Source organism: Sinohyriopsis cumingii, chromosome 9 (genome assembly GCF_028554795.1).
Source record: "Sinohyriopsis cumingii isolate HCF-2022 chromosome 9, ASM2855479v2, whole genome shotgun sequence".
NCBI classification, from domain to species: Eukaryota; Metazoa; Mollusca; class Bivalvia; order Unionida; family Unionidae; genus Sinohyriopsis; species Sinohyriopsis cumingii.
In genome coordinates this window covers 109,850,430-109,862,800 of record NC_142969.1, presented here as the reverse complement: position 1 = coordinate 109,862,800, position 12,371 = coordinate 109,850,430, and positions in this window count along the sequence as shown.

The following is a 12,371-nucleotide window of genomic DNA, read 5'->3' as shown; positions in this document are numbered from 1 at the left end:
AGGCTGATAGACACTTGGGAAGTTGCCAGATTTGTGGTCATGTATTAATTAGAGAAATATTATTTATAGAATGGACACTTTGGACTTTCCAGTTTACAAAAGTAGTTGTGTGGGAGTCTTTGGATTTTTAGGAAACTTATGACTCCTAGCGGGATTCGTGCAAGGGTATGACATCGTTTTACATCGCTCGGTCAAGAAACCCCTTTGGTTGTTACAATATTTCTTGTGTGAGTATAATGCAAAGATGTATACTGGCTTGCACTGTTTTCAGCTATGATGTATAATGTTGAGATCCCAGTCGGTAAGGATATTCTTTAACTACGAATCATTTATCCTAACATTTCGGTAACTATGGTCCCATTTCAATACGGTACCATTTACACTTGCAATAAATTATGTCCCTCGGGTTTTGTGGATGAAATAATCGATATTCAATGGCTCTAAGTACTTGTTTGGTCAATGTTCTGATCTCATTATCTGATTATTGTAAAAACATGTATTGGTTTATAATAAATGACAACTTTAGTTTTATGATTATTCAAACATTCGATATCAATCCAGCGTGGTATTAGTTAATATTTCGACGGTATTGTTACACGTGTCCAGTACATCTGAACATGTATGTTTGTGAACATTAAAATTAGGAATTTTAACTATAGAAAAACTAATTCTCATGAAAAATGTTTCCTCAGGATAAAGAACTCAGGTTTGTCGAATCCAAGGCTAGACAACATTTTATAGTACCTATATTTTCTCTTTTCAGGCAAAGTTTTCAGGTAATGGCTCATTTTAGTACATATTTGAATTCACTTGCTTGTTGGTTTTTTCTTCTTCTTTCTGCCCCACACAAAATGCGCATTTGCGCAATGTAATTTCCGTTGCCAGGACGTCAAAGGTGTGTGAATTAATCAATAAGCTCTTGAAGAACAATAGCATAAGGAGCTGTATAATTTATATAAATGAAATAATTTTAATGTTCTTAAAATAGACTTCTTTTTGGATTTCTATATATTCTTATTTAGCCTGTAGATGTAACATTTCTCGGGTGTTAGGCCAGTAACGTGTATAGATTTAATATTAATTATAAGTACATAGTTGCCTATAGTTTAAAATATTTATAAGAGTGTTTCTCTGATATAAATATTAAGCAGATGCCAATCAGTTTTAACTGTATGAAAAATGAGTTATTCCTAATATGAATTATTTGTAAGCGTTTATAAATTTGACTTTTATGATTTAATCAACATTTAATGAACACAGAGATTCGTATCGAAAACTGTGTGTAACTTGCCGTTAGCATCAAGAATAGTTGTCTTTTAAACTTTTATATTTATTGGGTTAAACGTCTAATAAGGGTTTGATGTAAACTAAACTTTATGCTCAATGTAATCTTAAGTAGTCAGTTTAATCAAATCTTATTTTGAGCGTAAATTGTAAAAACCCTTGTTAATGCATATAGTTTCCCTCTTCACAGCACAAATACGTGCTTATGTAAATAGTTATTGCTTGTGCGCTGTGATAAAATCGTTCTAACGAGAAGAATAGTAATTTTGCATTCTTTTCAATTCGTAAAGATTTATTTAGATTCTCCCCCTGGCAAAGAAAGAGTATTTCTTTTGGAATGTCTCTAAAGTCACGTAAACGTTTGTATGATAGTGTGGGACTGGATCCGTGACTGATTGTTCTTTGCTCCATGATATGTGCCGTAATACAATTTTTTAAATTTGAAATACGTTTTCTTTTTGTACCAATGAGAACATGTCTGCAATTTTAAAGCAGGTTATGATATAATGTTTTCACTTAGAGAATATGTAAGTTGTCCAACACGTCATCGTAAACAATAACTGGAGTTGGTCAGATTGCACTCATATAGCTATTCATTTGCCACAAATCTTCAACTTATTTGATGCAACTCCATCAAAAATGTGTATACAATTTTGAAAGATACAATGTACTCATTTAAAGTCGAATACTTTAAAACGTACTTTTTAATGAAGTACCAAACTTTATTTTATCAGTATATGGAACAGCAGGATCTAAATAAGCTTAAAACATTAGGCTAGGAAAATGGTATCTTCAATGCCGACTTGACCTGTAACCGTTAGATTTGCATAACATTACTGCTTCAGCTATGTACAGCAGATGGCTGTGTTGCTATGATGATGTGAGTTGAAAGTTTGTACTAGAATACTTTGATTGGAGATTTGCAATCTGGTTTTATTACTATTATTATTATTATTATTATTATTATTTTAGTGAGCCACTGTGGGTCAGTGATAAATGTGCCCGACAGACTAACGAAAGGGTGCGGGTTCTAATCCTTTCGTTGGACTAGCTTGTGTCCCCTACCGATGTGTCTTTGAGCAAGAAAATTGACTCGTCATTAAATAATCCATTTGTGTTACTTTGCCGTAAAGCACCAAACCCAAATTATTAATATAGTATTATGAAGTATAAATATGTCAATGAAATATAAAGTTTTGAAATGTAAAGTTGTAAATAAAGTTAGAAAGATTCATTTAGTGAATTTGTTCTGAGTCTGAGCATCAGCTAATTCACCTAGGGAGTTCCGTCCAGTCAAAGTGGTCATTTCAGGAGAGTGATGACCACGAATGAAGTCCTCATTTATACAAAATGCATATGAAATATTTTTAGTAAGTTACAAAATGTAGACATGGTGAAATGCTACAGAAGAATATGTGCTGCATAAGTAAAAATATGCACACGTGACACGGACTTTATGAAAGGGACTGGTATATGCATTATTGTACTAGGAAAACTTAGAAAAAATGAAAGAAGAAACAGGAAAAAGGTTACGAAAGAGATAACTAATATCCTTGCGATGTAGGTTAATAAATAAAAAGAGTTTATTGCATAAAACATATATGATCAAAAGGTAAAATACACACTAGACCCGTAAATACATGACTTCTGACATAAAAAATTCCAACTCCATCTGCTTCTTGCCTTTGAGAGACAAAAGGAAGCAAATATTAATTTGAAATCTAACCGATATGAGCCTTTCAATGCATTGAAAAACTAATTAGTATAACACGAAAATCCGTATTTGACACCATGAATATCGTAATAGTTTCAGTTTACTTACATTACATGTGATGTCAAATTAAAAAAACGTTGACAAACTGTAAAGCTACATCTATCAGTACGAAGCAAAATCAAAACGATCTTAAAGATGTTTTACATAAATCAGCAGATATATTCAATTTCGAACATTCTTATACAATTAGGCACGTTATATTATATTAGAATACATTATTTGGTTTTCCTGTAGCTAGTTTCAACGATACTTTAACACATTTTTAGCTATATGATGTATCAGATATTGGATTTAGTACGTTTTCCATGATACAGTTCGGCTAGCCTTGGTTGGTATCCATAACGGCAATTTTATTTAATGTGCACGATGCTCTAACAAGTGATCTGGCGCGTGTTAATATTATAGCAATGACACATGAATACACTCGATAAGGGTGTAGCTATCTTTAATCATAGATCATGAAGACAAGAATGTTTATAGATAAAGTGAGTTGCATAATCGATATTTCTTCAATAAACTATTTATTATTATAATCAATAATCATGGCAATCAATATTTCGTCTTAACATTATCCATGCATCTTTATCGTTTCCTTTTATAAATAGGCTGAAAAGTAATTCAATATTTGGTGAGCCTTGGCGCCAGTGCGAACCGATTTTATCACTTAAATGTAAACAGTTTTCTGCACAAACCAGGACCTCTTTCAAAGTCAGCACAAAATAAATATTATTCCCAGGGCTGGAAAATGTACTCCGTGGACTCGTATATTTTGCAAACGTTCTGAAAGGTGAATGTCACAAATGGTTCACTCCACACCTTATAGGCAATCATGCAATCTATATAAACCGTGTGGATGGCAGACATGTATTATATTCATTTCTTTAACAAGATATTACAAGTCTATATCTCTGTTATCTTTCTTTGCATTCAATTATTGAAATTAATTTTTTTTTAAACTAGACTGTTGTTCACATTAGTATTATTTTACCTCACGAATAGCAGTGTGGTAGAACAACCTATATGGCGTTTGTTATAAGACAAAAGACTTCTTCGATTAACTTCTTACAAGGAAAGTTATTATCTCATGTAAGTAAATACACACATTTTTTTTAAAAATTAACTTTGATGTCTTTTGATGGTATTTTTAATTCTTAGGAGAATCATAGAAAACAAAAAGTTGATAAACTAAAATTAACTTCGGATCAAAAACATAAGCTATACAGATTTCCTGCGAAAAATAAAAGCAAATAGGAATAGAAGGAAAGAGAAAACTAACTAAAAAAGAGAAAGAAAGGGTGATGATGGTGATGACGATGATGATATGAATTAGTAGTAGCGGTGGTGGTGGTGATAGTATTAAACTTAAAACCTGTAGAGAGAGAGAGAGAGAGAGAGAGATACCAAGGACTTTGCGGCTACAGTCTTCTTGTGCAGTGAACCAGAAAATGAATAGTTCTAGTTACCAGCCACGGCAATGGTGACACAGGGAAGACATATTCCACAATATAAACAATATTAACTACCTAACCTACCCAAAATCAATGTCAGTTTCAGTGTTTCGAAATTACGGTCGGCGAAATATTTCAACAAGTTTAAATAAATTTGTCTATTAATATTACTGATAACTGGAAAATGTTTATAAAATCGACAATACAACTGACACATGTTTGCAACATTAAGGTAGACACATCGAATACAGGAGCATTAAGGTCCGGAACCAGGTCAGCCTTATGGGTTTACAGAAATGAACGGTCAAGGTCATTTTGACTTAGATGCAGATGTATAAGAATTAGATATAGTTACAATATTGTTGAGCCTTATCCATGACTGGGGAAGTGTACTGAACATATTTCCAACGTTAAAGCAGAATACAATGAGACGACAAAGAAAAATATTGTTTAGAAATTTCTTCTTAAAAATATCCGAACAATATTTAAAGTTGTCCACATGTTAGACAGATATCGAGTCTTCGTTTTCTTAATGAAATATATGCTGAAATTATCAACTTTAATTTGAATGTATCAATACTTTTTTTAAGTAGCATAATCGATCTTCTTTATTCTGTTAAAATGAAATATCTGATACATATTTGTCTGTGTTTGCACAACTAATCTGAATCGTGTTATTTCTTTTTTACTCCGTTTTTGGACTGATGTATATGTGATGTGTATATTTTTATATATGGTACAATACAAAGAAATACTGACCAAACGAAGATATCACTGGTCAACAGTGAAATCATTACTGACTTGAAAAGGCCCTAATCTGTAGTATTTTGGTGTGCCGAACACGAATATAACCGTGAAAAATTTGTATTGGCTCTCGTTTTGAAGATATTCATATACCTCATTTTCTATGTTTCACTGTGTAAATTTCTCCAGTAGGACTGCAGCAACATCCGGAATAATGATGTAACATTGCATAATACCATCATGCTCACATCATCCACAGTTGATTGCATCATTTTCTGATGCAATGCAATACTAATGCCATGCGGCTGCTGAAGTAAGTTGACGTCAGCAGTGTACTATACATGTGTAGGCCTATTATACTAATGCCAGGCGGCTGCTGAAGCTGACGTAAGCAGTGTACTATATAAAGCCCAATCAGATAGGTTCAGCATTTAAAATATTTTAGACGTTGTGCGAGACAGTTCAAGCTACTGTTACATAAAACTTATTATTTTATCCATTTACGTACAATAAAGAACAGTAATGCCTCCAAAGTGTGTTAATACCGCGGACAATTTTTGCTATATTTGTGGGGAAGTGACATTTGCCAACCAGAAGAAAAGTATCAATTCTCAAGTGAAGAAGGCATATCATCTTTACTTCGGATGCAAGGTTGGTGACCAAGACAAGCCTTGGGCTCTGCATATATGCTGTGCTACATGTACAGCACAGCTTTCACAGTGGTTGAATTGCAAAAGATCATCAATGCCGTTTGCAGTCCCAATGGTGTGGAGAGAGCCAAGCAACCACCTAAATGACTGTTACTTCTGCTTGGTTCCTCCTCTTTCCGGCGGAATAACGAAGCGAAAGAAGTCGAGAATAGTCTACCCAAACATTCCATCTGCATTGAGACCAGTTCCACATGGTGAGGGACTTCCTATTCCAGAACCTCCAGCAGAATATTCTCTTGATTCATCTGACGAAGACAAAGGTGAGTCGACCTGTTCTTCTCCTGGTCCATCAGCATGCAGTGATCCAGATTTTCACTGTGGTGCATCATCAACCCCACACAGAATAACACAGGAAGAACTAAATGACCTGATTCGTGATTTGGACTTATCAAAGAACAAGGCAGAATTGCTAGGATCAAGACTCCAACAATGGAATCTTCTAGAAGAAGATGTCACAATTACTGCATATCGAAAGCGCCACCAGCAATTGGAGCCTTTCTTCAGAAAGGAAAGTAATCTGATATTCTGTTCCGATATTGGGGGCCTCATGAATGCTTTAAAAATCACTCATGACCCACAAGAATGGAGACTATTTGTGGACTCTTCGAAACTGAGTCTCAAGGCTGTGCTTTTGCACAATGGAAACATTCTTCTATCTATTCCAGTAGCGTATGCTGTCCACATGAAAGAGACATACGATAACTTAAGGCAGCTACTGAATTCCATTGAGTATAACAAGTACAGCTGGCACCTCTGTGGTGATTTGAAGGTAGTTGCCCTTTTAATGGGACTGCAGCAAGGATATACAAAATACATGTGTTTCTTATGCGAGTGGGATAGCCGAGCAAGGGAAATGCACTACATGAGGAAGGAATGGACTCACAGGCAGAATGTAGCCATTGGAGAGAAGAATATCCAACACCCAGCTCTGGTTGAGGCTCAGAAAATCTTGCTACCACCCCTTCACATCAAACTAGGTTTGATGAAGAACTTCGTGAAAGCCATTGACCGGACTTTGCCAGCATTCCGATACCTGCATGAAAAATTCCCTCGACTCAGCGAAGCAAAGATTAAAGAGGGAGTTTTTGTGGGTCCTCAGATTCGAGAGCTTTTCAAAGATGACCGGTTCAACAACTTGCTGGAAGGTGACGCGAAACAAGCATGGAATGCTTTTCGCCTAGTTTCTACAAACTTCCTCGGAAATGTTAGGGCAGAAAACTATAAGGAACTAGTAGAAGACATGTTGATGAAGTATAAGAAACTTGGCTGCAATATGTCTCTAAAGATTCACTTCCTTCATTCCCATTTGGATTTCTTTCCTAGCAACTGTGGTATTGTTAGTGATGAACACGGCGAACGTTTTCATCAAGATATCGCAACAATGGAACAAAGATACCAGGGAAAATGGTCCACTACAATGCTGGCTGACTACTGCTGGACACTCCTCAGAGATGCTCCCGAACAGCTGTACAAGAGACAGGCGAAGAAATCTAAGATGTAGTCAATGACTTGATTTTTTATAGGTAGGCTATTACAGTTGACCTTTTACTATTGGAATGCATTTCGTTATGTAAACATTAATTTCTTGCAGATTACAAAAAAACTAGAGCCAATTTTGCAATTTGACTGTCATATTCGTGTTCAGCACATAAAAATTGATAAGAATTGACTAATTTTATTTCAGTAACATGACTTTTGTAAAAATTTGTTGTCCAGTGTATTATCTGTAACACTCAGCACAAGTTTTTTTTAATATATAACCAGGGCCGGCGCTACCATATAAGCAAACTAGGCAGCCGCCTAGGGCGCTGATTTCAGGGGGCGCATTTTTTTAAAAAAATTTGTTGTTAATAAATTTTTAAATTGATATTTTCCGGGGGGGGGCGCCAGAATCTAACCTTGCCTAGGGTGCCAGATAGTCTGGCCGGGTCTGGCGCCGGCCCTGTATATAACTACATTAGGTCTGGGCAATCTGTTTTTGACGTTAACACAAAAAGATATGTCCTTGTATCGAATTGTGTCACCGGTATGATGGTGCCTGCTCTCGCCGATATTCCAGATTTACACTGGCACACAAGCTCACACACATATACACAATCATTTACTTCATAATCCATAACATGTGGCCTTAAATTTCCTAGCTTTATACAGTTTTATAATCCCATCCCACAAAGCTAAAAATATCTTTATTGATCACAAATTATTTGAGAGTGCATTAGACCTAATAATAAGATTACATTCGTGTATACCGGGTAGTATGTCCTATGTACAAATGCGAAAACCAATTGTTTCTTATCTGAAGCATTATATGCCTGTTGAAGAACATGTTATTAACCAACATGATGTGATCTGTGTTTTTAACCAAGTAAAAGTAATAAAAACCAAATATCGGTTATAAATTATAAAGCATGCTATGTCTTGCCTGGACACTGATAGTGGTTGCGCCAGTAGAATAGTTATTACTTTATTCCAGGTGTACTTCGGATGACGAGGTCGTTGGTAACCTAGGTTGAGTCGGATCCTGTATAAAAATCTAGTCATTGTCATTTCTTCGCCCCTGGCGTATCATGTGCAGGTGCACTTTGGCGGATCCCATTCCAATCTAGGCTATAGACCATATCCGATGACCGTGTTACCGTATGGTTCGCACTGGTCTTGAACATGTGACCGTTTAGTCCATCTTGGAATTCTTCCACCCTAGTCATTGACTACAGCTTCTAAGACTTCCACCATGTGATTTCATCTTATCCTTAGAATATTTCTACCATAGGTAGAGAGGAGACTTATGGAGGTGGGAGTCATGGCCACCGCCTGTCCAGTCCAAAACAAATTCTAAATTATTGTCCAGTATGGTAGCCCTTCCCAGTGTTATAACCATGCCATACACCCGAAACAGTTTTTTGTGTAAAAACATATTACTGCCATGTAAGCATCGCTTCTGCTATCAAACAACACTGTTTCGAATAATCCCGGTGGTTTGAGTGTTGTGTATCTTTCATATCAAACTAGAATTTTTAAACTATATATATATATATATATATATATATATATATATATATATATATATATATATATATATATATATATATATATATATATATATATATATATATTTCTGCAATATACAAAGTTCAGTGGACATAAGACATGTAAAGGCTAGGTATGCAATACTAAATGATCTAAAATCCCGGTACAAAATTTATGTTTTTAAAAAAGATAATAATATTATTTTTGAAGCAAGGAGGTTGTTACTTGCAAATCAAGTCCATGATTAAATCATAACTAAACATTTTATGGGACACTAATCGTGGACCAAGTGGCAATTATTCCTTCTTGCTTTCGTATTTAGGTAGGTAGGTAGGTTTTCTGGATCTGCTTGTGTCTGAAGCATGTGCTTTCACTTTCGCACCAGAGAGTCAGGTGCTAATGTTAGTAATGAGTGTTCCAAACTGAAGACTGTTAAAGGACTGAAATCAACCGGTAAATATAGCCACTGGTCCAATGTATGTAATTCATAGTTATCAGATATAAACACGTATTGGTTATTTTATATATATATATATATATATATATATATATATATATATATATATATATATATATATATATATCCAAATAACAAACAATAATTTTACCACAATTAGTCACACATATATATTTTATACATGTCGACAAGAGAATTACTTTGGGCAGATTGAATTCAAATATGACTGTGTTCATTTTATGAACATCAATAATTTAATCTGTTGATGTGAAATATATACCGTGTTGCTTGTTGGCAAAATAAAGATGACTACCATGTAGTCTCTTATATTGTGTTTTTCAGATGCAATAAATGTCAGAGATACTTGTTCCGACCTACGTCGCTGATTTATGTCTGGTTGTGCTTTACCGACTCTATTAATACAAAAGAATAAAATAATCTAACGTAGTTAAACTGTTTGGTCACTTTCGTTGTTTTTTTTGTTTTTTGTTTTTTTTTTTGTTTTTTTTTTTCGTGTTCTCGTCTACATTCAATTTGCTTTCTACGTAAGCTATCTTTATAGTTATCTCTGGTAAATCATTATATTCCTTCAACTCTGAGAATGTATTAGTTTAGATGTGATCTTATTCGGGACATTATTTTATGTGAAAAAGTCATTCATCAGCATTTAAACTCTTGCTTGTTCTGTCTGCTTTCATTATTCAAGATTCTCTGCAACTTCTCCGACCGAAACCGTAACGAGCAATTACTCTTCAGATGTTTATTTTCAATTGTCTCAAAATTACTCACAAAAGCGTCTTCTTAACCTTTTTTCTTCTGTTTTAATGGGTTTTAAAAACTGCATAACGTTAGGTAAGTCATTTAGCTCCTTGCTTAATAATTACAATTTTACAGCCATATGTTACGGATTAAATTGCTGTACGAACAGGTGATACTCTTCAAAAATCTTTTCTTCTTATTTCTGATTATCCTATTTTTAACAATCGTATGTTTAGTCTTGTTTCATTACTAATTTGTTCAAAAGAGTTAATTTATTACTAGCTTTCTTTTCAGATATCTTAATCTCCGTCTTAGTATTCGTACTAGATGTGTTAAGTAGCTGGGTATCAGCTCTTCTTGACGGAAACCTTTCATTTGCCGTATCAGCTACTTAGCCTAGATCACGAAACTTTACAAGCTGTTGTTACTACGATTTAAATCATTGTTAATCGTATGACCTAATATATCCTGTTTTATCTCACTTCATCCAGTTTACCGAATAGCAGTAATTCTTACTCGTGAAAGTTGACACCCATATCCAATCCAATCCATTCAAACTTAAGTGTGCGTAAACTATGAATTATCTATTGCCTGATTCGAATATTTTCAAAATGGTTTTGTATGTTGGAATTCTCACCAATTTTGAGTTACAGAGTTCCACGTGCGACAATTGTCAAATAACCAAGCATATTAATTAATATCTTGACCTATTGTTTTCTTAGCTTGTTTTAGATGAGATCCTGTCTATTGATGTGTACTGAGTGTTATTGCCTCCTTCAATTAGCTTTGTCAAAGTGTCAACCTTTTTACTGGTTCAGTCTGTGTGAAATACTTCCACATTGCAATCATTAAAGTTTAGCTCCCGAGACTTTTAAATCCGAGCAGGTTAAAATTTGCTCCATGTTTTCCTTGTTCATCAAATTCTTAACTCTTTTGTAGGCGAAGTCTTTTCTCTGAATGAAATATACCTTTTCAAATTTTCACTCTTTGGAAATGTCTGAATAAGCGTTGTATTGTTGTTTTACTATTTCAGCCCATATAAATTTTGAAACCATGTAAATCACTGTGACGTTGTGTTTGTATATATTGGCATATGTTTGATACGCTTGTCTGTCAACACCGTCAGTGATCATTCACTTCAGTTACACACTCTTCCAAAGAAAATTTGTTTATAACGTGTAGATCAGTTACCCTTTCGTTTAGTTTTGCATGCTCTATTATATTTATGTTCCGTTTAAATTGTTCCCACGATTAATTGATGTGTTTTAAGCACATTTGGTGTTCTGCATCCAGCAGATCTCAACCCTGTCGACGAGCCTACTGTATCTCCTACGTAATGCATTAAAACCAGTATAAAGAAATAATAGAATACGTTACGCTTGACAAATTGTCTTTTGGAGTGAAGGAAGGCCAACACACCATCCGTGTCACAAATTGTCTTTTGGAGCGAAGGAAGGCCAACACACCATCCGTGTCACAAATTGTCTTTTGGAGCGAAGGAAGGCCAACACACCATCCGTGTCACAAATTGTCTTTTGGAGTGAAGGAAGGCCAACACACCATCCGTGTCACAAATTGTCTTTTGGAGCGAAGGAAGGCCAACACACCATCCGTGTCACAAATTGTCTTTTGGAGCGAAGGAAGGCCAACACACCATCCGTGTCACAAATTGTCTTTTGGAGCGAAGGAAGGCCAACACACCATCCGTGTCACAAATTGTCTTTTGGAGCGAAGGAAGGCCAACACACCATCCGTGTCACAAATTGTCTTTTGGAGCGAAGGAAGGCCAACACACCATCCGTGTCACAAATTGTCTTTTGGAGCGAAGGAAGGCCAACACACCATCCGTGTCACAAATTGTCTTTTGGAGCGAAGGAAGGCCAACACACCATCCGTGTCACAAATTGTCTTTTGGAGCGAAGGAAGGCCAACACACCATCCGTGTCACAAATTGTCTTTTGGAGCGAAGGAAGGCCAACACACCATCCGTGTCACAAATTGTCTTTTGGAGCGAAGGAAGGCCAACACACCATCCGTGTCACAAATTGTCTTTTGGAGTGAAGGTAGGCCAACACACCATCCGTCTACAATCTGTATTTGCATTGTCAATTAGTTACTGTCATTCTAATGTTTGATTCAAAGCCAGTTATTTCGTATAGTGAGTTATC